The sequence below is a fragment of the Agrilus planipennis genome, unplaced genomic scaffold, assembly GCF_000699045.2.
Source record: "Agrilus planipennis isolate EAB-ADULT unplaced genomic scaffold, Apla_2.0 scaffold1, whole genome shotgun sequence".
Taxonomy (NCBI): Eukaryota; Metazoa; Arthropoda; class Insecta; order Coleoptera; family Buprestidae; genus Agrilus; species Agrilus planipennis.
This window is the reverse complement of record NW_020442466.1, coordinates 1,542,700-1,567,025: the sequence shown is the minus strand read 5'-3', so window position 1 is coordinate 1,567,025 and position 24,326 is coordinate 1,542,700. Positions and strand designations below refer to the sequence as shown.

Here is a 24,326-nt window from a genome sequence, read left to right as displayed (position 1 = left end):
CGAACCAATCGAAGAACAGTGTAGCAAATCCAATGAATCTTAAACGTTCTAGCCTTCAATAAAAAGAAGTCACTTCTATGCTCGCGGACGGTTAATTTAGAAATTCGAAAAAGGATGTTAAAGGTGTATGTTTAAAGTACGGCGCTGTACGGGTGTGAAACAAGGATAGTAGACGCAGCGGAAAAAAAGCTAGAAGCGTTCGATATGTACTGTTACAGGCGAATGATGAGGATACCGTGGATAGAGAAGGTTAGAAATGAAGAGATATTAGAAAGAAGAGGAGAACAGAGGACTCTATGGAAGTCAATAAGAATGAATGAAGGTCTAGTCTAGTCAGAGACAATTTAGAGGCAGAAACGGAATTTAGGGGGCTAGAGGTGGACCTAGATTAAATTACTGTTAAATGATTTGTTCTAGTTTTAGGGAAATGCGATGATTAGCTCATGATAGGAAAGAATGGAGACCTTATGATGAAGATGAATATGAAGTGGTTACGTTTTGTTCAGTTAGGTTAATAATTTATTTTAATGACAGTTTTGCCTTTCTAAATTAACCGAAGCTTATTAGTATTATCTGGTATAATCTGTAGAAGATGCTTTAGGTCGTGTTTACTGTTGATGTTTAGCAATTTAAAACAATTGTATCCAATAAATTAATGGAGACCGGCATCTAGGAGTTTATATGTCCGTTCTTTCATTATCCTGAGATAATCCTTATTTCATGTCATTCGTATTGATCGATTGGAGGTTTCCAGCCTTAATTAGAAACAAACAGTGAAAAGAGTACTTGTTATTATGATCATTAGCTGAACAATAGACGGATTTAATCAATTCGTAGAAATAAATCAATCTTTCGTAACTTATGGGTAAATACTTTGATTCAAATTGTACTCCAGTCACATATAGTGTCAAGGTTGTCATGGCTACTTCTTACGTCAGGTTGAACAGGTATTATACATATGCGCTTGTGTTTATTGCACAAGAAGAACTTCGGATGAATTGCGTATAATTCAAGTGTCCATTATAACGTGTACATTTAAATTTATACACCAAGAGTTTAATTTTAATGAGTGACTTTGATATTTATCTGTGTATATGTACCTTTTTATGATGAAGAAGTATAAATTTCAATTTAAATAGGTACATAATGTTATGTAGGTACCTACGATTGTTATATTTAAACGAATAAAATTCTTGCACACTAAAAAATGTGTATTCGTTTATTATGACTCCGCCTATATTGACCAACCGATTAATATGAAGTAATTGCAGTGTTAAGTTTGGTTTTCATGTTAAATTCTCTATAAGAAAGTTTGGATATAATGACTCCGTTTAAAATGACATTCGTTTAATATGACTGATTTTCAAAAAATCATATCCGGCTATAGTGAATCAAAAGATTAATAATAACATTTTCGCTCATTTTTCTAACCTTTCCTTTGTATATTGATATTACAATTCATCGTTCTTTTTCTTTTTCTGTAAATAAATATCTACAATTTGTAGTTTTTCTCTCTATTAAACTAAATAACTAACCAAAATAGAAAGTTGTTTATTTTCTAAAACTATGCTTTGTATGACGCCCGCTTAGTATGACGTGTTTGTCATTTCCCTTCGATGTCATTTACGCTTAAATTTGCAGATGATATAGCAGTATTAGCATCTAGCAAGGAGGACTTACAGATAGCTTTAAATAAAATGGAAGCTGTATTGACAAAACAGTATTGTGTGAAAATAAATAAAAGAAAGTAGAGAAAGAGCGAATATATAAAGATAGAAGACGAAAAATTAGAAAAAGTGACTGATTTTAGGAGTAGTAGGGATATAAATNGTAGAACAAACAGAATAGCTCAAAACCCCAACGCCAAAACACGACACTGTAGTTGTCCGAAGCACTTTTCGGTAACAAAGTTACCTTCTTCAGGGACTGAAGTGAACTGAACCTAAAAGAGAATTAATCCTAATTTATGCTGATAGTTGTTAACGTTCAGTGAACATGACTAAATAGCGGACATCCAATCTTCTTATTAAAAATAATTAGCAATAATTTTTTTGGATTCTTAAACCTGGTAAGGATTAGATAGGTTTCGGCCGCACCAGGTTCTTCGAGGCCTTTCTTACTTTATAGGTAGAACTGGTAACGGTGGCTTCGGCCTGAGTGCGTTGATTAAGCTTCTCTCTATCCTTCGCTCAAGGGAGTCAAGGTAAGGATCACCGCGTTAAACTCAATAAATCAGAGGAATGTCGACCCCTCCCCTTCAGGTATAGCGCTATGATTCACTCTGTAATTGCGTGACTCTGTGATGGTGCGAAACCTAGTCGGTAGGTGCTGCGGAAAAGAAAATGTTAGAAGCGTTTAAAATGAGGTGTTATATACAGGCAGATGATGATAATACCGTAGATAAAAGGGGTTAAGAATAGAGTAGGCATTAGATTGAGTAGAAGTACAAATGATTCTATGGAAGTCAATAGGGAAAAAGATAGATATGATGATAGGGTACCTTCTGAGGCAAGAAGGCGTAATTAGAGATATATTAGAACAGGAACAGGAGTAAAAAGGAAAATGATTAAATTACTGTTCCCAAATAGCTAGGAATGTGGGATTACTTTAATGAAAAAAAAAACAATGTTGTTTCACATATTTGGTGCTTATAATATAGTTTCTTGTGTTCTTACTGTACTACTTTTAAACTGCATCAGAGGTGGATACAGGGTGGTAATAAAAGGTCTCATGAGGTACTTAAAGCAATTTCTAGAAGATTGTTTGGGAGGGGTGGTTTCATACGGCTTCCTACTAAAAATATTAAATCAATGAGTGTTTGGTTTCACAGAACATAGCAATATGCTAAAAAAGGTAGAATATAAACGGTTGCTAATTTTCAAAATTAAATTTCGTGACCCAATTTTACTATATTTTATATAGTTAATAACTCAAAAGTTACTAGAGAACTTTAGATTTATATTGTCCTGTCTTGTCCACTGCCCTTTCAGGAACTTCTGCTTCGTTTAATAAATTTATTACAAACATTTGCCGCTAGTATATAATAACTTTGTAATAAGCGAATTTGTTTCTTTTTGCTTTAATAAGTACCTAAGTACTATAATATAGTTTTATTGTAACAAATAAAAATAACGCTCATTAAACAGGTTAACTTGACTGAATCTCACTCTCTGTCCAACTCTATACCTACGTTTATTCTCGACAACTTGATGCGTATAATTTAATAAGTGTTGCATTAGATGAGACGCGACTCGGCTTTATTATTATGTTACACTTAATTGAGTAAATCTGTCCCATAATTGCACGAATAGCATCGGCAGTTATTACTTTTGGTTGGCCTTGGTGTGTTAATAGCTGTTAACACGGATCGTTACAGTTCGTTAAGCTCTCTGTTAAAATCAGTTAAATAAATCATTTAAGTATGCAAATTAAATGATTTGCTGATTTTATCGTTATAGTAATATTCGAGATACGTGTTTAATTATATTAGATTGCCAGCGAACAAGATGTTTAAGTTTATTTTGGTGTGAATACGAAACCGACGCCGTATCGTCGCGACGTTTCCAGTAATAATACCAGCAATTGATTGTTATCATTACTGAAGCTTGCAAAGTTCACCAGATCAACAAGATTTCTTAGAAAAATGATCGACATTATTCGTGTTTATGCTCATATTTGCTTATTTTAATCCTTGATGAATATCATCTCAGAAGAGGATGCAGTGAAAATGAATAAAAATAAAACAAAAATTTGGATGAAAATACTGCGGATAGCTAAGGTTAGAAACGTGGCGGTACTTAATGAAGGTCAATAAGGAAAGGGCAAAGATCGTAGGGCACCTTCTGGGGTATTAAGGGTTAGCTAGCGACAGATGGCAAAGTAGGAACAAAAGGGAAGATTGGTTCAGGAAAGGAAAGAGTGGAGGTGCGTGCCCAACCGACTTTTGGACTTACCAGTTACCATCCTAATTTTCTACTTATGAAAATGAATATGAAAAGGCTAAGACAACTGGTTCACGATTGGTTCTTCACCTTCGACATGACTCAAGGATAGATTTTACGCAGTCGCAACGATTCCTGAGGGTGCCTACGAGAGGAAACGTCGAATAAATAAAGAGACTTGCACGTTTTAATAATTTTTATTAGTAAAATATAAGCTCAACGCGCATTAGTATAAACAAAGAATAAAGGAAAGATAATCAAAATTAATCTACACATCGAAGACGCGATCAACATCATTGAAGACAGTACAACTGTAGGGATAGATGTGCAAGGGCAAAAGATTATTATGCTTAGAATTGCAGATAATATAGCTGTATTAGCATCTAGCAAGGAAAAGTTAGAGATACATAGCTTTAAATAAAATGGAAGCGGAATTTACAAAACAGTACTGTATGAAAATAAAAGTAAAATAAAAATACTGGTATGCAAGGGAAGAAAAAGTAGGGAGCGAATATAAAGATAGGAGACGAAATTAGAAGAAGTGGCCGATTTCACGTATCTAGAAAGCCAGATAAGCCAGGACAGAGGATAACGTAGGGTAGAGTCGCTTTCAATAAAAAGAAGTCACTTCTATCCTCGCGAAAGGTTAATTTAGAAATTCGCAAAAGGTCGTTAAAGGTGTATGTTTTGGGTGCGAAACATGGACAGAGGGCGCGGCGGAAAGGACAAGGTTAGAAGCGTTCGAAATGTGGTGTTACAGGCAAATGATGGCGATATCGTGGATAGAGAAGGTTATAAATGAAGAGATATTAGAAAGAATAGGAGAACAGAGAACTCTATGGAAGTCAATAAGAAATAGGCGAGGTAGGTTAGTAGGACAATTTTTCAAGCATGAAGGTCTAGTCAGAAACAGATTAGAGGCAGAAACGGAAGTTAGGAGGGATAGGGGTAGACGTAGATTAGATTATTGTTCACAAATAGTTAAGGATGTGGGATGTTCTAGTTATGCGTGTCCAACCAGTCTTAGGACTAACGACCTTATGATGATGATGAATTAAAATTAAGGGTGTCGACAGGTAAGTTCTTGTTGAACAAAACGGTGGGCTAATGTAGTTACATTAATAAGCTCTCAAATTTTCACCAACATACTTGGCTTTATCAGGAGATCACTACGAAAATATAAATGAGAAAATAACATTTACAACAAGAATTTACCTCCCGACATCCTCAATTTTAATTTTACTCTTTATCGTTAGGTATATAACATATAACCATATGTACTCCTTAAGTATATTTTCTTAAATAATTGTTTTGTGGGTGATTATGGCCACTATTTATCATAATGTCTCATGTATTGTTTTCATCACGCCCGTTAACGTTTTAAAAGAAATGTGGCGTTGGTTGACCATGCACATAAGAAAAAGAAGAGAATGTTTTAACGTCTGTTTGCATATTCAACATGCATACGTTACTGGTGCATTAAGATAATTAGTTGGCTAATCGATTGTCTCGGTTCTGTTCTTTAGTACTGAGAAGAGAACAAATAGCCATCCTCATCAGTCACGTTCACTCAGAGATGCATTCGCAGGCAAATACAGTATAAGTACTTATTTAATTAGAATGAACGGATCGTTCCTTTCCAATAAATATCTGAAAGCTTATGGAACTCAATCAGTTACTGTACGCACTGTAATTGCTTGCAATGAAAAACTATAATTTTATTGTTTCAAATGCATAACTGTTTAGCAGATTAGAAGGTAACTGAAGCAGTGATATTATCGTTAGACTCGATTTTTCCATTACGGCTAATTTTGTGGAATAACATTCGCGGTGTGTGTGTGTGTTGACGTGTGTATGTGTGTGTGTGTGTGTGTGTGTGTGTGTGTGTGTGTGTGTGTGTGTGTCTGTGTGTGTGTGTGTGTGTGTGTGTGTGTGTGTGTGTGTGTGTGTGTGTGTGTGTGTGTGTGTGTGTGTGTGTGTGTGTGTGTGTGTGTGTGTGTGTGTGTGTGTGTGTNTGTGTGTGTGTGTGTGTGTGTGTGTGTGTGTGTTGGTGCGTGTGTGTGTGAGTGTGTTTATGTGAATGTGTGTGTTGTATGTATGTATTTGTGTGTGAGTGTGTGTGTGTGTATGATTGTGTGCGTGTGTCTATTTTAAGTAAATTAAATTCATTTTCGTTTGAAGCCACCGAAAAGATCGCTGTAAATATTACCTGACAAAGACGACAACTTTCCCCAATAGCTATTTTATATTTAGCAGTCACCTTCATGATTCCTTACATACTGATTATAATCAGGTGGTTACAGCGGGTCAATTTTTCAAGATTTTTGTCAATTGTAATATTTTTTTGTCTAAAAGATTTGTGAGTGTTTAAGATTGGACAAAAACGTTCTACAATCATTTTGAGTTTATCTTGTAAAAAGTTTGTAATTTTGTATTCTTTTCTACAAAATATTAAAGCTCGCTGCATTGGTTTCACGGTTATCAAATTTTGTCAAAATTATTTGTTTTCGGAGATATCTTAGAAAATCCTGTTCTGGATTAATTTTAATTTTTCTTCCCCTTTGGCTAGGAGTCTGCGTATGTATAAAGCTTTACCATGTAGTAAAGAAGACAAGTTTTAAAATTATTATGTTAATTTACAAATTCTATTACGTTTAAAATGTTTATATCTTATGTTCTACGTATATTGTGTACGGATTTGCTAAATGCTAAAATTATGATCACTGTTATACACAGAAAAAGAGAGGGATAAATGAGGAAAGAAGGAGATAGAAAAAGTTACGATCGTGTAGATTTCAGCAGTCATTTAAACGGGAAAACGAGCGCGTTCTAATGGAATAAATGGTTTAATAAAATGCTAATTTATTAGAAACGAGGCCGTTTATCGTTCTTATTATTCCTTATCCCATTCTGAGCGGACATTCAGCGTGGGTGATATTTCCATTCGAATTACCGACCGTGTGTACGGTACTTTCCCCAACGACACTATATGTTGTACATAGTAAAGATTACGAAAATTGACAAAATCTTGATTTCTTCACGACACATGTATGCAAACAATTTTAATTTAAAGGTTAAAAGTAAAATAGGGATACGTTTACACATTAAACAGTGATGGGTGCGGTTCTCCAAGTTAAATATTTATACATATTAAAACATCTTAAAATAGATACTCTTTATATCATTAAATAGGTATACTTACCTATAGTCTATCGTAAATGATTATTGTTTTGGGCACAAAATTATTTTATTTTGAGAGCCTGTTCAAGTTTCAGTTTGAAACTCAATAGTTCAACATTTCGTGATAACTTGAAGAAAATAAAACACTGTTTATAACTAACTTAAATGTTTACTTAATTTACGGTGTACAAGAAAAGGGATTAGAGAAGATATGAATCGTTTGAGTGATGGTGTAGAACTTCCTCTTTCGGCTAGTGATCAAGTACTTATATTAACATTACATTGTAAAGACGGGGTTGATATTTTTTTTTTGTTTTCGTAGAAGAGGGGAAATCTTCAGAAGACACCCAGCCGTCCGTACGACTGGGTAGTGTCGGATTCCCGAGGAAGAAGTCCTCGGACCTACCGACTAAAACCCCTCTACTTCAGGCCGTTTTAGGACCAACTAGGGTCCTCTCTCCTCTTCAGGGGTTGATAAACACACAAAGAAATATACAAGTCTTCGTAAACAGGTAACAACCATCTGAAAATAGTATAAACACAAATCTGCAGACCAGATGACAATAATAGAAATGTGAATCATTTGAAAATATGGGAAATACAACCTAAATACGAATTTAATGATCCTTGCAATATAAAGTACCTATTTAGGTACCTGCAGAAATCAGCATAAACGGAAACTTTAAACCAAAGTAAATAAATGCAACAACCAAAATACAAAATAAGAATGTTGAACCAAAAAAGACAAACATAAACGAATACTAGATTTTGTTACATACAATTAAATAAAGATTAATTTGAATATAGTATTGAATAATAAATGTTATCATCGTTATAACAATTATAAAATGTCATATCATATAATTTTCTTACCATTCGTACTACTTCACCATGATAAGGTCGTCAGTCCTATGAGTGATTGGACACGCACCTCAACTCTTTCCGATCCTGAGATAATCTTCGCATTTCTTTAAAACTAGAGCATCCCACATCCTTAGCTATTTGCGAACAGTAATCTAATTTAAGTCTACCTCTATTCCTTTTAACTCTAGTTTCTATAAACTGATAATTGCATTCACTTACTATCAAATTTCATCATTCATTCATTTTAACGAAGAAACAGTAGAACAACAATTCTTTTAGTATACAATTGGTAGCGCCGACCCAGGGGTAGAGCTTTAGGTGGCAGGTGGCAAAGGGAGTGAAAATGTTAAATGCGAAAAACAATTTTTAGCGCAAAATAAAATTTTGTTGACACCTTCTGAAAGACGCGGGGCAATGTTGGTAGGTCAATTTTCTGAAAATCCGTAGGGAGACGATGAAAAATCTACAGATTTCCATCGTTTGCATCTAGATAAATCTATTCGAAGTAGGGTTGCCGTCCGTCCGGGTTTCCCCGGATTTGTCCTAGTTTAGAGGGCATCCGGGGAGCGTCCGGGGGAGCTTCATTTGTAGTTCGGGTTTAAAAATTTAGTCTCAGTACTTTTAAAATTCTCGTTTAAAAATTTAATTTATTTTGTTTAGGTTTCATATTTTTATAAGGTTTTGTTTTCATAACAAAGTATATTAATAATTTGTGTTTTATTTTAAGAATAAAAAATAAAACAATTTGTAACAAACTGTAATAAGATTCTGTTTTGTTAGGTACATTTAAAATGATGATAAAAAATGACTAACTTTAATTTTAAAGTCTGAAAATAAATAAAAAGGTGATTTATGACATTCTCAACTGTTTTTTATTACACTGACTACGTTTAAAAAAACCTGTTGACATGTCCGGGTTCTGCACTCTAAAATCCGGGGTTTTCACTCGTCTTGTCCTGGTTTCCAAATTTTAGAGATGGCAACCCTTATTCGAAGTAACTACATTTGCCTCGAGCCTAGTTCACAAGATGCATTTATTGTTAAATTGCATGGGTGACAGCTCTTTTGTGCACAGCTAAAACCAGAGCTTGCAATTATTAATTTGAAATAAGTAGCAAGGGTGTTTAACTAGAGCTACTTACTTTAATTTAAATTTAATAATTGCAATAAATTGATTTAAAAAAATGGTAATTATTCTGTATTTAACATAAAGCCAAAGTACAGTTTATGTAAAGCAAAAGCGCCGACTAAAGAGCGTTCTCTCGTTCTACCCTAATCAAAGGCCATGGCCGGCATTGACAGTGGGTCATATCTTCCGGTTCTTTTTTGGAAAGAAAGCGACACGTTTGTAGCCTGTTGTAGCTTTTCTGTTCAGGCATGGAGAATTCATTAATTCAATACATACTTGCGAGCGTTTCGTGGAGTGAAGCTATCTAGAAACATGTCAGTTTCACTGTTGCATTCTCGGTACGCAAACTGGCAAAACCGAGTCGAAGAAAGGAATTGTGATAAATGTTGTTAGAACGGCATCGCGGTTAATCTAACACAAACGGTATAATTTATGCAAATATAGTGTGAATAAATTACCCGTAAAGATCCATGCAAGTCGCCACTATCCACCCACTTTGCTAATATCGGGCACATACAGGAATATATATTTGCGGTCTTCAGCTGATTTTTTACAAATAAACGATGCTGTGTACCCATGTACTTATCTTCATGTGTTAGAAGTTGTACTTCTATTTGCATAGTTATTTTGTCGGTAAATACATAATTTATTTAAAGAATGTCTCTGATTATAATAGTTGATAGTTGCCCTTGGCCTTGCCCTTGTATTAAAATTTTACTCTCACTGCATCAAAACATTAAATCACTGTTCGTAAACAGTTAAAAATATATACAGGTGCGTATAGTTTGCTCCTGCTTTTGAGAATTACAAAGATTAGATCAAGAAAGGAAAACGAGAGGGTGCCTGCCCCATTTAATCTTCGGCTGAGAAGCAAAAATTATGTATGTAGTGAACTCTAAAGGTCCCGGTCGATTTTTTCAGACTATCAAGAATCAAAAAATAACCTTTAAGAAAGTTATTAATTGGAAGAAAAACGAATCTGACGATGACCTTCATCTTAATCAAGCCCATGATTTTAAAGGTTTTAACAACTCAATTTGAATTTTTCAAAAGGAAACTATCATTTTTAAACGTGAACCCTTGAAGGGCGAGATATTTTACGTTGAGGTATGTCGTAGGTCGAAATATATATTTATATAGTTGCGGTTTCTCAATTTTAATGCGATATCAACATTTTCCTTACTGCATGCGGTGTTTTGTTAATATTATTTACCGTCAGAGTAGGTACACCTTTCAGATTTTCTAAAAATCCAGTGCATTTATCCGGTTGGATGATTAAACTTTACCTATATTTATTCATTCATTGAACATTTCTTTCTAATTAGGTGTATCAAAAAGATAAATCAAAACAGTTATTAAAGTTGAGTCCCATTCGATTCACATAGATGGTAAGGTTTTTAAAAATAACCATTCAGTTTTTTCGATTCTCAGAAAATTCAACAGAAGCTCTTTAAGTAATTTTACCCATGTATGAACAAAAACTCTACTTACGATTTTATTAGATATAGATATATCTACCTGGATCCTACCTCAGTATTATTTCAATTGTTCTATCGTTTGTTTTCGTCATAGTTTCTTTTTACCGTCGTGTATAACCTCATGACTAAGAGAGTATCTCAAATTTATTGTTTTTCCTGCAATAACAATTTTCCTATGTATCGTCTACCATAGATAACATGATGACAAGTTACAAATTATATTGGAATAGTCTATCGTGTACGATAGGACGGGGTGAAATAAATAATTATTGTGAAGAAGAACTTATTGTGATAGATACGAATGTTTGAATGGCTATTCCATTTGAATTTCTTTACGTTTGCCGTACGCGTCGTATTTAAAGTGCTCGTAAAATTCCAAGAGCTCGGTTCGTAAAGGTAAGAGGTAACGAGCAATTTCCTAAGTTCATGTATATAAACGATTCCTCATAAAACAATGCAATAAGTTAAACAACACTCTTGAGCCTCGGGGACAAAGTTAACAAACTATACGAAGCGTAACACAGCGAAAAGTAGAAAATTAATGGTGTTCGGAATGGGTTTCAACTCCGTTCTTTCATCCTCCCTCCACCATGGCCGTCCGGACACGTCCCGTCCTCTAGGTCTTGGTGACCGTTCTTCTTGCATTTTCTTACTACAAGAATCTTTTAGAAGGCCTATAAATCAAACGTTTAGCTTACACGCTTAGTCCGAGAAAAAAGGAAGCAAAACCACCAGTAATCCTTAATGACTTTTTTCATTGTCACGTTCTTCTGGAGGAACATTAGACTAATAAATCAAAAATTGTTCTTGAATTACACAGAGAGACAAGGCAGCTACAAAATTAGAATAAGAATGAATTAAAACAATCAATTAATGAAATCAATTTATTTAGCATGATTTCATTTAATGATCCTAAACAAATTTAGTAATTTATAAAACGAGACTCATTAAGTATTTTCCGAAAAAACCGTTACCGTTTTATATTTTGCATCATCTGCAAAAAAAGAAGACTTTTGCGAGTTGCATTTCCACTATAGTTTTTGATGCTGGTGAGCGGGTAGCCTCCTTGCCCAGAAGTAAAGGGAGAAGTTCCTTTTCAGCTTCCTCTTTTATTAAAAGTCATGCAAATGTGTGGATAGTGGCAGAAAAAAGACAGAACCTCTTCCCAAAACCTAAGCTACGGTCTAAACATCTAGACCAGCGGTTCGTAGTATTTTAAATCTAAGTAATTCTTAACAAAATCCTGCATTAAATGATAAGAAATGAAAGACATTGCACTCGCTTCATACGTTCAGGCCGAATTTTGGGCTAGGTACACTAATGGGTTATTCTCATTATACTTTTTTACCCTATTCCAAAGTAACATCTTTGAATTATTGAACAGCCAAGATTATTTAACGATGACAAATCTAATTGATTGACGGAATCTTGGTGACATATGTATGCAAGTTAGAAATAGCTACATCATTTATTTCAAATCCATTGCAACAACTAATTTTTACGTCACAAAAAAGTTATTAAAACGTAACCGCCACCAATTGGTGCAAGGATATAAGGATTTCGACTTGAAGCACTGAAAGAAAAATCCTGCAGATACCTTTGAAAATATTTCTATCAGCTTTTATTTAAAGTTTCAAGTATAGAATTTATATTTATTTATGTAAATATAGTTGTGTGTATTTAAGTTTACTTCAATTTTAGCCTCTAATTAACCACGGTTCACGCATTCATAAAATGTCCACACACCCAAACCGATATGTCTGCTTTTATGCACAAATTTACACATAATTTAATCTGATACGTATTACTTAACGCCGTAGCACGTAAACTTAGAAGTTATGGTGCAATTAGCCCAATTAAGCGTGCGTGCAGTTGACGCGGTAGTTGCCCGTGGAACTGAAAAAATACAAAAGCCCATAACGCTTTATTTCACTTCATAGATACAGTCACCCATATGCCTACACATACATGCAGGTATCTACTGCTATAATAGTTACGAACTTAAGAACGAATTAATAGAGAGCACGCTAGCCACTGCCAATGTCCATCTAACGCTAAATAATATTTTTCTAGCTCCTGGCTTTTGTTGGTAAACTGTACGATCATAAATTATGGGTAATTACTAATTAATCTATTTCCGAGTTGTAAAAAGGGCGTCGAACGGTGAAAAGCGAGTTTGTGAAAGTGCAACGCGCGACTAGCGTCGCCGTTACAGCCAATTATCCTGCCAGAGATACGGGCAATAATGGGCTGGCGACAGGACAACTGTGTCGGCTTTACCAGAATGTGATTTACTCTATTGTAAGCATTATAGTCCACCTTTTGTGGTGTTTGTCTGCAATGATTTTGAAACGATACAGACTGACAATTTTAAACAATCACACGGTTTCTGACAGCTGAGAGATAAATACACCAAAACATAATATGTAGGTACTTACCCGAGCCATTTGAATATATTCTTTTTTCTTGTTAAGAAAGCTATTTTATTCATTATGACTAACAAAAAGAAGGCACTTCCGTGCTCGCGAACGTTATTGTAGAAATTGGAAAAATATTGTATCTGAAGCTTGGTCTGTACGGGTGCGAAACGTGGACGATGAGCGCGGCAAAAAGATACCCGACTAGCAATGATAGTCAGGCTTGCCCTAAAGTGATTAAGGACCAGATTAGGTTTTAATAATCTTTTCCAGAATTAGGAATGCCATATTATCGCCTGATGAGATCCTTATAAGAACAGTCGAAACCGGGTATGACTGAATAATTTCGGATTAGATTATCATACGGTAAATTAAAGGTATCCTATAATTAAGGGAAATTTTTGGAATTCCCCATTCTAAAAATATTTTTCGTATTAGGCCAGAATAAGGAACTCCATACATTTGCCCTAGTTAAGGAATGCCTTCAACTTTCAAAATTCAAAGAAAAGAACGTAAGAAAAAGGAAAATAAACAAAAAAGAAGCCGCCGATGAGAAGGCGAGGAACAGGTTGGTGACAGTTAATATTATTTAACTTATTATATATGATATTTAGAAACTTTTTTTTTACTTGGGTGATTATGGCCACTATTTATCATAATGTCTCATGTATTGTTTTCATCACGCCCGTTAACGTTTTAAAAGAAATGTGGCGTTGGTTGACCATGCACATAAGAAAAAGAAGAGAATGTTTTAACGTCTGTTTGCATATTCAACATGCATACGTTACTGGTGCATTAAGATAATTAGTTGGCTAATCGATTGTCTCGGTTCTGTTCTTTAGTACTGAGAAGAGAACAAATAGCCATCCTCATCAGTCACGTTCACTCAGAGATGCATTCGCAGGCAAATACAGTATAAGTACTTATTTAATTAGAATGAACGGATCGTTCCTTTCCAATAAATATCTGAAAGCTTATGGAACTCAATCAGTTACTGTACGCACTGTAATTGCTTGCAATGAAAAACTATAATTTTATTGTTTCAAATGCATAACTGTTTAGCAGATTAGAAGGTAACTGAAGCAGTGATATTATCGTTAGACTCGATTTTTCCATTACGGCTAATTTTGTGGAATAACATTCGCGGTGTGTGTGTGTGTTGACGTGTGTATGTGTGTGTGTGTGTGTGTGTGTGTGTGTGTGTGTGTGTGTGTGTGTGTCTGTGTGTGTGTGTGTGTGTGTGTGTGTGTGTGTGTGTGTGTGTGTGTGTGTGTGTGTGTGTGTGTGTGTGTGTGTGTGTGTGTGTGTGTGTGTGTGTGTGTGTGTGTGTGTGTGTGTGTGTGTGTGTGTGTGTGTGTGTGTGTGTGTGTGTGTGTGTGTGTGTGTGTGTGTGTGTGTGTGTGTGTGTGTGTGTGTGTGTGTGTGTGTGTGTGTGTGTGTGTGTGTGTGTGTGTGTGTGTGTGTGTGTGTGTGTGTGTGTGTGTGTGTGTGTGTGTGTGTGTGTGTGTGTGTGTGTGTGTGTGTGTGTGTGTGTGTGTGTGTGTGTGTGTGTGTGTGTGTGTGTGTGTGTGTGTGTGTGTGTGTGTGTGTGTGTGTGTGTGTGTGTGTGTGTGTGTGTGTGTGTGTGTGTGTGTGTGTGTGTGTGTGTGTGTGTGTGTGTGTGTGTGTGTGTGTGTGTGTGTGTGTGTGTGTGTGTGTGTGTGTGTGTGTGTGTGTGTGTGTGTGTGTGTGTGTGTGTGTGTGTGTGTGTGTGTGTGTGTGTGTGTGTGTGTGTGTGTGTGTGTGTGTGTGTGTGTGTGTGTGTGTGTGTGTGTGTGTGTGTGTGTGTGTGTGTGTGTGTGTGTGTGTGTGTGTGTGTGTGTGTGTGTGTGTGTGTGTGTGTGTGTGTGTGTGTGTGTGTGTGTGTGTGTGTGTGTGTGTGTGTGTGTGTGTGTGTGTGTGTGTGTGTGTGTGTGTGTGTGTGTGTGTGTGTGTGTGTGTGTGTGTGTGTGTGTGTGTGTGTGTGTGTGTGTGTGTGTGTGTGTGTGTGTGTGTGTGTGTGTGTGTGTGTGTGTGTGTGTGTGTGTGTGTGTGTGTGTGTGTGTGTGTGTGTGTGTGTGTGTGTGTGTGTGTGTGTGTGTGTGTGTGTGTGTGTGTGTGTGTGTGTGTGTGTGTGTGTGTGTGTGTGTGTGTGTGNATTCATAATTCAGTGGTAGTAATGCACTGAACGAAGAAACTAAATTGTGAAGTGTTCTTTAGATTGTATCAAAAATGCACTGAAATGCTTTCTATGTGGCATAATTACTTCCAATTCAAACAACCCTTATTGACGGAAACAACGCTTTTAATTGGTTTAATTTCGAGACTGCTTTTACAATTGTAAACTTATTTAATACTATTTATTCTACTTAAAACGAATATATAAAGATAGAAGACGAAAAATTAGAAGAAGTGGCGGATTTTATATATCTAGGACGTCAGATAAGTCAGGACGGAAGGAGTAGTAGGCATATAAAGCAGAGAATAGCGCAGGGTCGTGTCGCCTTTAATAAACAGAAGTCACTTCTATGCTCGCGAACGGTTAATTAATAATAGAAATTCGAAAATTGTTAAAGGTGTATGTTCGGAGTGCGACGTTGTACGGGTGCGAAACATGGATGGTGGGCGCGGCTGAAAAGAAAAGACTAGAAGCCTTCGTAATGTAGTGTTATAGGCGAATGATGAGGATGACGTGGGTAGAAAAGGTTAGAAATGAAAAGACATTAGAAAGAATAGGAGAACAGAGGACTCAATGAAAGTCAATAAAAAATAGGCGAGATAGGTTGATAGGACACCTTCTCAGGCATTAGGGTCTAGTCAGAGACTTATTAGGGGCAGAAACAGGGTAAGGAAGGGTAGAGGTAGATCTAGATTAGATTACTGTTCACAAATAGTTAAGGATGTGGGCTGTTCTAGTTTTAGGGAAATGCCAAGTTTAGCTCAGGATAATAAAAAGTGCAGGTACGTGTCCAACCAGTCTTTGGACTGACGACCTTATGATGATGAAAAAAAATTCTGGAAAGCATAATATTCTTGGAAAAACGATTGCTGGGAGACCCTTTTTGTTTTTTTGTTTAAGTATTCATTATTTGAACAATAATCAATTAGGTTGCCAGTTGACAGCATCATTATGGTCACAATCAGTAGAAACACCTAAACATGACCATATGAAAAATTTAATGCAAATATTTTTCCCTTAAATGTGCTGCTATTGCTCGAACCATTGGTTCAGCTTAGCTGTAATTAGGCAATTTAGCGATATTAGTGACCTGCGTATTGTCTTAACACAATATCCGCTGTCCCAGCGAGGGAAAACTTAATTATAAATCACAAACCTGTAAACCGTCTGCATTATTGTTTTATTTATTATTAGATTTCCGCGACAGCCGGCCCGTACTTCATAGATGACACTACAGTCATCAGAATTGACGCAGGACGACGAATTTTCCCGAATTGCTGGAATCCGATTTGTGTCGATATGATAAAGGACCAACAGTGCTCGCGTATTGTATTGTGATTAATTATATTATACTTTTTGCGTGTAATAGTGCCAATTGTGTTATCGTCAACTCCAGGAATCAGGAATCGTCCTAAATAGTAGCCTTATATGGTAAGTAGATAATCCTATTGAAGATTTATCGATTGTAGATCACCATGTTGTCTCCATTTTGTGACTCCTATTAGGTTAAGAACGAGAATTATTGGTAGCGAGAAGACAATTTCATGTAGGTAGAACAGAGATAGCGACACTGCTGTTTATTATACTTGTCGCTTGATATAGTTACAAAAATATACATATATATATATATATATAATACNGCGGGTTGTTCTAGTTTTATATACATAGATTTTAAAACAGGAAGAGAGGTTTAGTACCTAATGACACTTATCTTTAAAATTGAAAATAGACTTTAATTTGTGAATTATCCGTTGGCAATTGTTTTGTTTCCAGTAGCCCGAGATAAAAGTGTTCACTCTCTCAGAGTCTCTGAAAGCGAAACTCGAGTCTCGGTCTCTCATCGAGTCTCTCTGGTGTCGCTGAGAGAGACTGTCAAAAAAACTGTTTAGCGTCTCTGAACGAGAGATTCGAATCTCTAAACGAGAAACTCGAATCTTTCAATAAGTGGTGTCTCGATAGACATGGTTTATATTTTCTAAGTTTAACATATTTCAGAGATCCCAATCTTTCTACGAGAGACTCGAGCCTCTGTCAGAGACGCGAATCTCTGAATTAACAATCTTATCGTTCGAGTCTCTCATACAGAGACTGTGAGAGATCCATAAAAACACCTAGGTAATAACTGAGAGACTGCGAGAGACACTCTCAGAGACGCTGAAAGACCCTGAAAGACTGTGAGAGACTGGAGAGACTGAAAATTTTTGTCTAGGGAGTTTTGGAAGAGAAAAACGAATTAATATTTGAGAAAAAAAAACAGTAAGGGAAAATTGGAAATTTACAAACCCCTGAAGCTATTTTAAGGTAGAAGTAGTGAATCCAGGTCGATTTTTTTTGTCAAATATGACTCACTATTTTCAATTAATTAATTAGACTGAATGTCGACCAGTCGGTTATTATCAAAATTTCGAGTTTATTCGAGAAATAAAATTGTGCAGGAACATTTCTTATCTTTTATAAATTATTATTAAAATATTTCATCTATATTACATATAAATCCTTAATAGGACTGATCAGGTGCATATGTTCTAATTTTATCGATTATCTAATTGTTTAATTTGCATTTCTTTGTATTTATTTCTGAAATTTTGAAGTTTGCAATAATTCTCTTCAAGTATGTTATTTGTAACAGGTAGCGACTCAACTGTTGCTGAGTATATAGAGGTAAGATATCATTAAAGATGTCTTGATGTTTTGAAAGGTCATTAAAATTTAAACAATGGTAGTGAAAAACACAATTAACATTCTACTTGGGATGATTTATGAAATTTATTGATCGCGTCTGTCACCTGATCACCTAAAGGAACGTCTGGCATTCATATGTAACAATAATCACGGGCAAGTGGACGGCGAGCAACATTACCGTTTCAATAAGCTGTAGGTATAGTGTTAGGTAACAATCACAATCATAATTTGATTAAAAAAAAAAGGAACCTGAACAGAGCAACTGACTAACTGACTGAGAAAACCGTCGCAATCGCGAGGGCCAGTCGTCAAATTTATTAAAATAATAAATGGCCCTCTAAATATCTTGAAACAAGACAAAAGAATTATTAATGATGGCTACTTAAAAAAGTAATAAGCAAGCAATCGGAAGGGATCAATGGGAGCTATTTTCATATCGAAAGGTACTGTGCGGCTACCGTGGGGGTTTCGAGTTTCATCAATTATGATTTTAAGTGAGGTCAATTACATGTCCTGCTTTTACAGATCCAATCTCACTGTCACAGTTACTTGGAAGTTATTTATGAATTTAACGATAATGGGATAGGATGGTCGCTATTTCCTTAACCGTTTTTTTATTGGCTCGTACATTCTTATCAATCAAACAGTTCCATTTACCAAATGATACCTTTTTAAATTGATACTGGCAGAAACAAGAGCCAATAGTATACGCAAGGTAATTTAATCTGATGATGTAAGATAAAGGATGATTTAATCCATTTATAAATATAAAACCAATTACCTACCCTTTTCTGGCTTATGATGAGATCTCACTGTAAGTATGTAACCTCTGATTCAAAGTAGAGAGAGGCGATTGTGGTAAATATTTATTAAAAATTAAAAGAAAGACTCACCCCTAATTACCACAAAAAACTTTATTTGAGCGGACACGTGTTTCGCCCACTTCATACGTGGACATTATCAACCCCCATGAACTTTTTCAAAAAGTGTCTTCACTGGGGCTTCAATATACAAAGTTAGAATAGTCCTGCCAAGTGAGATGTTATATGAACGGAATGTGATTGAATATTATTTGTTAAAGTTTCTTTAATCTTACCCCACAAGCTTTTGATTAATAAAATGAATCTCGTCAATTTGAAAGCCGAAGATTTTACAATATTTATAAATGAAATCATATAATTCATGTGTTTCAAAGCTGGATGATGTCCAGTCCATCAACTACGGACTGTCCACATTTAGCTTCGGAGATGGAAGATTCCCTGAACTCTTGCTAGCGAAACGTTAGGAAGCAAACCATAGGCGCGTTTCAATTTCGAACTTCATTTCAAATTATTTATTGGGCCAATTGATATTGAACTTGAACTTCTATAATATTTTTTTTTAAAACTGTTATGTTTTTGTTACATAGTGTAAATACAATTATATTAATTATTGTTCCCATATATCACCCGAATGTTATGGGCCAAACTACTAAGGTAACCTTTAGAGAACGTGACATATTCGCATTACGGTTTCAAATAGAATCTAAGTGACTTTGTAATGCGAATAGGTGTGTACATGTATCAAGGTAAGCACTTAGATCTAATAAGAGAACTTGGATTACGAGCATCTGAACGTTTGCTTATTTAGCAAACAAAACATGCAGCATTTAAGTGCAAACACGTTCGACTAAAGAGGATAATAATTAATTTAATTACATTGTCTGTCCGTTGTTCGTTTGAAATAATTAACGGCTTCGCTCGAGCGTAGTCTTTTAATTAGCGTTGGAGGCGCCGTTTTAAACATGTGCCTCTGTCACATGTAACACTATCTAACTGATGCACAAAGACTAACAGGACTAAGTATATACTTATTAACACTGTGCGTATATACAATTTATTGCATATAGGTCATTTCTTACGAAATTGAGTCAGTGTTGTAGAATTTGTACTGATGATGACTGCGTGAATAACTCAAATGAAGGAACTTGCCTGGTACGACAAAATTAAGTTAATTTACTGCAAAATTATTGAAAGGTTTTTATAGTCAAGTCGTGGTTTTGACAAACCAGTATTGTATGAAAATAAAAGTAAAACAAAAATACTGGTATGCAAGGGAAGCAAAAGTGGGGAAAGAGCGAATGTAAAGATAGGAAACAAAAAATTAGAAGAAGTGGCTGATTTTAGTATCTAGAAAGCCAGATAAGTCAGGACGGAAGGGGTAGTAGGGATATAAAGCAGAGGATAGCGCAGGGTCGAGTCGCCTTCAATAAAAAGAAGTCACTTCTGTGCTCGCGAATGTATAATGTAGAAATTCGAAATGATTGTTAAAGGTGTATGTTTTGAGTGTGACGCTGTACGGGTACGAAATATGAACGGTGGGCGCTGCGGAAAAGAAAAAGTTAGAAGAAGGTTAGAAATGAAGAGTTATTAGAAAGAATGGAAGAATAGAGGACTCTATGGAAGTCAATAACAAATAGGCGAGATAGGTTAGTAGGTCACCTTCAGGCATGAAGGTCTAGTCAGAGACATATTAGACAGAAATGGGAGTTAGGAGCGGTAGAGTTACACCTAGTTTAGATTACTGTTCGCAAATAGTTAAGGATGCGGGTTGTTCTAGTTTTAGGGAAACGCGAAGATTAGCTCAGGATAGGAAGGAGTGGAGGTGCGTGTCAACCAGTTTTAGGACTAACGACCTTATGATGATGATGATGAATCAAGTCGCTTTAAGATCGTAAATTAATATATAAATCCAAAAGTATAGTACGAACTATCGTTCTCAAATTAACGTTGTTAATGTCGATCCTAACATCACAAACAGAATTATTTATGGAATTTTTGATCTATATCATTTGATTTGGTTAATTTGTTATTTAATTAAATTTGGTTTTAATTTTGATTTCATTACTTTGTTTATTTACTAGTACCAACTTAAGAAACTATTATTTGTAATCACGGTTTTAGTAAAATTTGTTGTTGAAGAGATTTAGGGAATACCTTCGAAGTCTATGACATCTAATCCTTAACCATTAGCTTCTGTCTAACCGAATCGAAAGTCACAAACAATCTTCTCAATCACTTTTAGTTCAGTAATTCATTTCTTAATTAACCATAATATTTTTCTCGGTTTCTCATCAAATGGATAAGTACTAACCATGATTTAAAAATTAAAATACAATCTACTATTTGAATTAAATTTTTAAAAGGTATAGACCATTGCTTCCAAATACCTCCCGCTTTTGAGTGAATCGTTTTGTTTGCATAAAATATTATCGGCTATCACGTACATGTATACCGTAATTAACACTGCCGTTCTAACAATAATATTCTTGAGCGTCTACTTTTTGTACAATCAATTTTGAACGTTTCATTTTAATTGACAAGTCAGCTGCAAAAAGTTAATTTTTAGTCGTTGCTTTTACTGTGAAACGAATTGGTTGTAGTAATAAAAATGGAGTACGTATCTCGTTTCGATCATCGTTTTGTGTATAAATCTTGATGCCGAGTCGTGTGAAAATTGAGTTCCTGCACTACTTCACATTCCCCAGTAATAACCAATAAATACATTGTAAAAATACTTCCCCATGGGCAACACGCTTTATTATTTAATATCGTGTTTGAGAACAGGTCGCGCCGAAATCCTGTTTGCAACCAAATCCAAGAAAGGAACCAATTTGTTGAGAAATATTCTTTTGCATTAACATATTGTAAATATATGTACATACCTACACTATATCAAAATATTAATGAGTTTAAATACCTGTGCCAATGAGAAGAAACATTCAGGGATGATTATTATTACGACCACACAAGCGGATGTATGCGAATGAAATGGAGTAATATTTTGACGATTTTAAAAGGAAATTTTACAATTTATTATTATTAACAGTACTCTAAATGATCATATTTTTGTTTGGTGTTAGGTATATGTCGGCCCAAGTACTTATCCCATGAATACAAAGATAAAAGATCTAAAGCACCAGAAAACATATATATAGAACCTCTGTATTTCGAACATTAAGAGAGTTGCCAAAAAATTCGAGTTTTCGACTTATGGAGAATTTTGATTCGACTTGTAAAGCTTAAGATTTGGTGTAGTTGCATTGTCGGCAAATCCTTAAAGTCGTTAATTTAGTTTTCTTCGAACTGTAGACGTAATAAATTTCAAACTGTAAAGGTTGTAAAGTAAAACATTGCTATGTTTGAGATACAGAGGTCCAATTTAATTTTTCGAGTTATAAAGAGAAAATATGTACCAAAATGACTGGCAGGGGCTCACTGATTATTTCGACTCATAGAGGGTTGCGATTTCTAGTAATGAAGGTTTTGGGGAAGGGATCAAAACATTTATTCGTGTTTTGGAGGTTTCTGACTTATCGAAGTTCAACTTAAAGAGGTTCTACTGTAAATGTGATACTGAAGCAATAATTAACAGGAATTCGCGTTTCGAGTTTTAATTGGTTATCTTACATCGTATTTTTTTGTATTCTTAATGTAAGTATGCGATACACACGACATACTACTTACGTAGCTATTTCAATGCGATAAAATTAAAAATATTCCTTTCTGCGTATTCAGCAACTCGAAATTGTTATGTTGCAGTGCTTGAGGCCCTTCTCGAGTAAGCGAAACTGTTACCTTCTTATACGCGTATGTTGAATTCGAAGCACAAAATTTCCTTCTTAATTGTAATTCGCAGAATCAGCAGCCTTGAGGTAATTGTAAATCGCACTAATTATCTTAAATTTTAATACCAAAATATGAGGCAGGAAACATTTCATCTTCCAGTCTCAGTTTGGTTTGGTAAGCCAGGATCTTTCAGGGAAGACAGGTGATGTTCGTTTCTTAAAAACAACAATCCAAAGAACCTAGAAGAAATCGAATATATTCATATAGAAGGAAACTAACATACAAACTTTCTTATACCTAGCAAATTCCTAAAAGCTCAGAATACCTAGTTTTCAGAATTTAGCAAATTTTGGAACAAGAAAAATCGTATAAGGTTCGATCAAAATTAAGCTGGTTTTTAGTCGCAGTTTTTGTTAAATAAACTAGAAATGTGTCACTTAGATAATCGAGTAAGTATGTGATATAGTTCTCTTTAACGCTTACCCAACCAAAGCTCGCATTGTCGATATTGTCAAAGCTTGCAACTGTAATTGAAATTAACGGTTAAAGACATTAATCTTCTCATTATTAACAATACTTATATCTAGAAATCTCTTAGTGAGTATAGGACGTAGTTTTGATCGTAGATATTATGTAGTTTTTCCAGTTATCATTATCAGAAATGATGCTTTAATAATATAACTTACTAGACACTAGATAGCAATTAATTTTCTTTTTATGTATGAAGTTTTAATTAGTTTTGTACATCATTACAGGTACATAAATAACAAGATTACGTTTAGCGATGTAGAATTAACTAATTTAGCAAAAAGGAAACATAACTTACTTAGCGTTGATAAAGTTTGATTAGAACTCAACTATTTAACTTTGTAATATGTATTGCATATAAAATACTTAAATGTATCGGTACATACATATATACGAGGGTGGATTGATAAGTTTCCGGCCTGACCAAGAAAAACAAGGTTTTTAAAAATTTTTTTTTTTTATTTCTCAACATAATCTCCTCCAAGGCTGATACATTTCTCATAGCGGTGTTCCAGTCTATTAATGCCATCTCTATAGACTGATTCGTCAAGCTCCTCAAAATAACCATTTACAGCTTCGATTACTTCTTCATTGTCCGCAAATCTCTTACCGCCAAGCCATTTTTTGAGATTAGGGAACAGAAAATAGTCACTCGGGGCTAGGTCTGGAGAGTAAGGAGGGTGCGGCATCAATTCAAACTTTAGATCGTTGATTTTAGCCGTCGCAACGATTGACGTGTGCGCTGGTGCGTTATCGTGATGAAACAAGATTTTTTTCTTCGCCAGATGAGGTCGTTTAATTTTCACCTCGTGGCTCAAACGTTGCAATAAGTCTGCGTAGTATTGACCAGTGATAGTATTACCCTTTGCAAGGTAATCAATGTATATAATACCTCTTGCATCCCAAAAAACAGTAGCCATAACCTTGTTCGCCGAAAAAATTGTTTTTGCCTTCTTTGGAGTTGGTTCCCCTGGTCCAATCCACTGTTTAGACTGTTCTTTGGTTTCAGGAGTGTAGTGGTGGACCCACGTTTCGTCAACGGTTACGAATCGACGCAAAAATTCGCTTGGATTACGCTTATACAATGACAAATTTGCGGTAGAAATGTTTTTTCGAATCAATTTTTGGTCGACTGTTAGCAAACGCGGCACCCATCTTGCACAGAGCTTTTCCATATGCAAATGTTGGTGCAAAATATGTTGCACACGTTCATATGACATCTTACAGGTCTCAGCTATCTCACGCACTTTCAATCTGCGGTCTCCCAGCACTATTTGATGAATTTTTTCGATCATATCTGGAG

The 24,326-nt window shown here is 35.3% G+C and overlaps 1 long non-coding RNA gene across 2 annotated transcripts in view; it reads left to right on the top strand.

Moving 5' to 3' along the window:
- Positions 1 to 24,326, top strand: part of LOC108733223 — a 168,258-nt gene that overhangs the window by 14,785 nt on the left and 129,147 nt on the right. Inside the window, exon 1 of one of the 2 annotated variants that reach the window (XR_001937204.1) lies at positions 16,576 to 16,637. The exons of the other annotated variant lie outside the window; for it this stretch is intronic. This is a non-coding gene — a long non-coding RNA (uncharacterized LOC108733223). Of the gene's footprint in view, positions 1 to 16,575; positions 16,638 to 24,326 lie in introns of those variants that run through there. 2 annotated transcript variants of the gene reach the window in all.